This window comes from Lycium barbarum, chromosome 1, assembly GCF_019175385.1.
Source record: "Lycium barbarum isolate Lr01 chromosome 1, ASM1917538v2, whole genome shotgun sequence".
NCBI lineage: Eukaryota > Viridiplantae > Streptophyta > Magnoliopsida > Solanales > Solanaceae > Lycium > Lycium barbarum.
The window spans coordinates 44,077,902-44,083,355 of record NC_083337.1 but is presented as its reverse complement, the minus strand read 5'-3'; positions in this window follow the sequence as shown (position 1 = coordinate 44,083,355).

The window sequence follows — 5,454 nt, the reverse complement described above, 5'->3', positions numbered from 1 at the left end:
CCAGGTAGGTTATGGCTTACCTTTAGTGAGACTTCGTATAGCAAAGCACATATTTAGATTATATCGTTGGAGACAGCATGTGAACCTTCGGGTATGAAGTCGGGTTAGATATTGCCTTAGCTTGGGCCCTGTTATGTGTTAGGGCTAGCTATCCCTTTATGTGTGATTTGATTGTTCTATTGTGCCGGCTTGATGCCATGAGTCGTTGGTAGATATTGGATTCTGATTTATCATCTTGATTATGATATAATTGGCATACCCATTGTTGGTATTTGTACTTGGATATATATCGTTGGCGTACCCATTGTTGGTACTTGTGATTCTGTTATATTATTGGCATACCTATTCGTTGGTACTGGTGATTCAGTTATATTATTGGCTTACCCAGTGTTGGTATTTCTGATTCAGATGTATTGTGGTTTGCCCATTGTTGGTACTTGTGATATGGGGCATAATTATCGATTATTGATCCATGCATTACATGCACTCTCATTTTCATGGTACACTACTACATGGTCGATATCCGAGGTTCATTCCGGAATTGTTGTTTGAGTGAAACTGATACCTGATAAAACTATTTTACTTGAGTGATGTGAGGTGGCTGATATCCGATGTTCATCCCGAAATCATTGATTGTATGAAATGGATACTTGATGAAACTCTTTTACTTGAGTGATGTGAGAGGCCGATATGCGATGATCAATTCCAGAATCATTGTTGCATGGCCGATATCCGATGTTAGTTCTAAAATTATTGTTAGTGCATGGACTCCGCGGGTCCCCCAGGGTAGTACCGGTGAGAACCCCTTATGGGCAAAGATTCGGGATACCGTATGTCTGTTGGGCAAAGATCCGGGACGAGTGGCACTTAGACTTCGCGAGTCACGCTGGGTTGTGCTACCGAGACATCGATATTTCTGTCCGGAGTACATGTGTACACAACATCTGCATGACATCGCATTGCATTCATTCCATCATTGCATTGCATTGCATTATGACTTGATTGAGATGTTTGGTGTTGTATTGTGATGCTGGATTGGATTGGATATATTCAGACTTGGCACATTTGGGGATTAGATGCTTTACATTGGTGATGACAGATACTTAGAATTGATTGCATTGGCTTATATTTGCTGGTTTATTTTTCTATCCGCTTTATTATCTGAATTGTGTTAGCTATGCTTAGTCGGTCGATGATGCCTACCAATACTGTTGTTTGTACTGACCTACACTTGCTGCATTCTTTTATGAATGCAGAGTATCAGGTCGGATCCACTTCTGTGACGCGTGGCTGATCGACGTTTCAGCTTTCTCTTGAGTTTCTAAGGTGAGCATGGCCGTCCGCTACCTTGAGGACTTTCTATCCTTATGTCCTATTCTATTCAGAGACATAGACACTTTTTGTATTAGTATTCCAGATTGTATTACTTCCCTTTAAGTGCTCTTGTATTATTCAGACTAGACCCTGGGGGGTGTTTATTGTCATTCCGCACTTCTACTACTTATATATATATATATATATATATATATATATATATATATATATATATATATATATATATATATATATATATATATATATATATATATATATCGTGAGACTTACGTGTTTGTTCTTCTCCGTTGCTTAATTTCATTCTTTTATGTATTTACTCATTGATTGGGTTGAGGGTTCTCTTACCAAGGTGGGAAGGTAAGTGCCCGCACGACTTAGGCAAAATGGGTCGTGACATCTTTGATCTTGAGGCTCAGTAGAAGGGGAAAGCGAAGGAGTGATTGTTGGTGTTTGTTGTTCAGCCATCCAGGTAGGTTATGGCTTACCCTTGGTGAGACTTCGTGTAGCGATGCATATATTTAGATGATATTATCGGAGAAAGCATGTAAACCTTCGGGTATGAAGTTAGGTTGGATATTGTCTTAGGTTGGTCCCTGTTGCGTGATTGGGGCTAGCCACCTCGTTGTGTTGTGACTTAATTGTTCTATTGTGTTGGCTTGATGCCACGTGTTGTTAGTAGATATTGGAATCTGTTGTCCATCTTGATTGTGATATTGGAGTATCTTAAGGCTTGAGGTCGATACGAGGATAGAGTTCTATATAACTTGTGTAGTCTTCATTGATATTGTTGGCGTACCCATGTTAGTACTTGTGACATATATATTACTGGCGTACCCATGTTAGTACTTGTGACATATATATTACTGGCGTACCCATGTTGGTACTTGTGACTTTGATATGCTATTGGCGTAACCATGTTGGTACTTGTGACATTGATTATATTGTTGGCGTACCCATGTTGGTACTTGTGATATTGATCAGATTATTGATGTTGACACATACATTACACGCATTCTCATCCATTCATGATACACTGTTGATACCTTGATAATACTTGATGAAACACTGTGATGAGCTGGGTTTGGTATTTTTACTTGAGTGACGTGAGAGTCCGATGTCTGATGTTCGTCCCGGAATCGTGGATTGAGTGAATTGATACTTGATGGAAACTCTTTTTACTTGAGTGACGTGAGAGTCCGATATCTGATGTTTATTCCGGAATCCTGGATTGAGTGAGTGCATGGACTCCGCAGGTCCCCCAGGGTGGCGCTGATGAGAACCCTCGTGGGCAAAGATCCGGGGTCCCGTCTGTCTGTAGGGCAAAGATCCGGGAGGGGTGGCACTTAGACTTCGCGAGTCACCTTGGGTTGTGCTACCGAAATGTCAATATTTTCATCCAAAGTACATGTGTACACAATATTTGCATGGCATTGCATTGCATCCATACATTATTGCATTGCATTGCATTCACGATTTACATTGAGATGATTTGGTGTTATACTTGTGATGTTGGATTCGGTTTGTTATACTGAGACTTGGTGAAATTGGGATTAAATGCTTCACTTAGGCGATGACGTGTACTTAGCTCCGATTTTGTTTGACTTATACTTGTTGATTTGTCTACCTATCTTGCTTTATTGTCTGAATTATGTTAGCTATGCTTAGTCGGTCGATGATACCTACCAGTACCGTTGTTTGTACTAACATACGCTTCCTGCATTCTTTTATGGATGTAGAGTATTAGACAGGTTCCACTCTTTCCCTTGTGGCTGATTGGCGAGGCTGCTGTCGAGTCATTCCAGGGTGAACACGATGACGGCCGCTGCCCGAATGTTCTTTCCTTTACCTGCTTGTCTTACTTTTGTTTCGAGACAGTTGTATTATGAGACTTTATCATCTTTCGAACTTGTAGTATTTAGTTAGTGCTCTTGTATGAATTAGACCAGATCTATGGGGTTGTATTTGGTACTTCCGTACTTTATATTGTATGGATGATTTGAGACTTATTCTATATGTCTTCCGCCTTTACTTAAATTGGTTATATTGGGATAAAGGTTTGCCTATCGCGGTGGGAATGATAGGTGCCCGCACGGCCTAGTAAAATGGGTCGTCACAGAAGGAAAAAAGTATCCTATATAGAAATGTTATCATGTGTGTATGTGTACAAAAATTAAGAAATGATGTGCACTGGTGCGTATAAGGAAAAAAATGAGGAACAATTTTTGTCTTTTCTTTCGATTGAATAAAAATACCACGATGAATATATCAATCAACTACTTGTAAATCAAAAATAAGGGAAGTTAATTAACTAGATTAAGCAATAATTCAAAAGCAATTAATTTGAGAATACTAGAACGAATGAACCACCTTTTTTTTTTTTTTTTTTTGTAGTTTTCTTTCTTTAAAACACAAAACTTGTACTCTAAAAATAATGGATATTTTTGTTCTCCTTTTTCCGTAAATAAACCTACTACATAAAAATAGAAAAATCGAGGCATCAAAACTATTATTAAAAGAAATGTTTAGACGCTATAAGGTGAAACACCCCAAGGAGGGTCAAAAATCAAGTGTCTACAATTACGGCCCGTAGATTGTGGCATGAAATTGAGGTGGTGGAAGGCTTATTTTGATGTATAAATCGGTGGAGCATCATACTTATCTCATTATTCATATTTTCCAGCTCCTATATACCCATAAACTCTCTCTAAGTGTTTCTATATGATCTAAGGATAGAATCCAAGGTAAACAACACAATCAAGCGTTGCGAATCCCGTGGTGCTTGTTAGATATTTCTTCTTCATCTTATGGTTGATTTGGAGGATTCTTCCAAGCAAGGTAACTTCAGATTTGGAGTGGTTCTTGTTGTTGAGGTAAGATTATAACTCTTCTACATGTATGTGCACTTATCCGAGTCCTAGTTAGTTTGTTAAGGGAGAATTTGTGAAGTAAAAGTGGGAATTCAAGTTGGGATTGTTATAATTGTTGTGGACTATTTTCGTATTGTTCTTGGGCTGTGATTGTTACACCTCGAAAAAATTTCATGTCGTCGCATGATAGATAGACTAGCACAGGGTGAAATGAATACGATGTTTCCATAGGTAAGAAAGGTTACTTAATGATTCTGATTAAGATTTCAAAGACGTTGGAAGCAAGAGAAGAAAGTTCATTAAGAAGGGTTTAGCATACGTGGTGTTCAGAAGAGTTTAGTAAAGTACTGAGCTACTGGCGATTTAATAATGCATTGAGCAGAAGTTATAATGCTCCTTAGATTGCTAATAAAGTGTTAAACAAGTGTTAAGATGGTTCCATAAGGATTGGAGATCAAATGAAACGACGGAATCAATTTCAGGAAAGTGGAGTTATACAACCACTTATACGGTCCGTATAAGGGTCCGTATAACCTAACAGGAAGGATGTTTTCCATGTTGGTGAACCACAGTCACTTATACGGACCGGACGGTATAAGTGTCTGTATAAGTCCCGACGGGCTGAGTTATTTTCAAGTATAAAATGATGTTCCCACTTTAATCCAAGGAAATCAAGGAGCAATATCATTAATCCAAGGAAATCAAGTGCAAGGAAGCTCTTAGGGGTTGCTAAAGTCAAGAAATCTCTTTGGATTGAAGCTAGGGTTTTTCTTCAAGTGAAGCATTTTCATCCAAAAATTTCTCCTACACAATCAAAGGTGAGTTTCATGATCATTACATGTTATTTAGCATATTGAATGGTTGAAAGACTTAGATTATGGAAGAAAGTGGAATATGGAGCTCAAGTGTGATATTATGGTATTCTTGAATAGTAGTTGACATGAATCATAATTCTTGAGATGTTATGAGTATAATCTTGTTATAAATGATATTAAGAACATGGGAGAAACATTATAGGAGGATGAATGTAATATTGTATTATGACCATGGTTACAGATGACCTTGAAATGGAATTGGGCGAAATGAATAATGTATGGTTGATAAAGATTGTTGATTATGAGATTATGAATGTTATTATTGATGTTTGAGAGTTGTTATGTGATATGGAGGAAGTTGTAGAAACAAAGAAGATGTTGCCCAATTTTCATTAGCTTTAGTTCAAGCATACTTATGTTATCGATTATCTAATTTT